The following is a 205-nucleotide window of genomic DNA, read 5'->3' on the forward strand; positions in this document are numbered from 1 at the left end:
AGTCACTGAAAATGCCAATGTGAAACTAGGATACTGTTAATTGATTGTTGAGATAGTGAACCGCTCATATTGTAAATATATTGGATCCATGTATCATGATATTTTAAGTTGGAGCATTTATGTATCCCATTGATATTAGGTCAATTCCAGGGATTGATTTAGTGGTTAAGTGGAGAAAGTCTGATTTGATTGTCTGTTTAATCTC

General features: G+C 33.2%; 1 protein-coding gene across 1 annotated transcript in view; it reads left to right on the top strand.

Annotated features, from left to right (window-relative positions):
* Window positions 1-205, top strand: part of LOC119581700 (ankyrin-2-like) — a gene marked incomplete at its 5' end in the record, with an annotated part of 102,055 nt that overhangs the window by 50,086 nt on the left and 51,764 nt on the right.

Source organism: Penaeus monodon, chromosome 15 (assembly GCF_015228065.2).
Source record: "Penaeus monodon isolate SGIC_2016 chromosome 15, NSTDA_Pmon_1, whole genome shotgun sequence".
Classification (NCBI taxonomy): Eukaryota; Metazoa; Arthropoda; class Malacostraca; order Decapoda; family Penaeidae; genus Penaeus; species Penaeus monodon.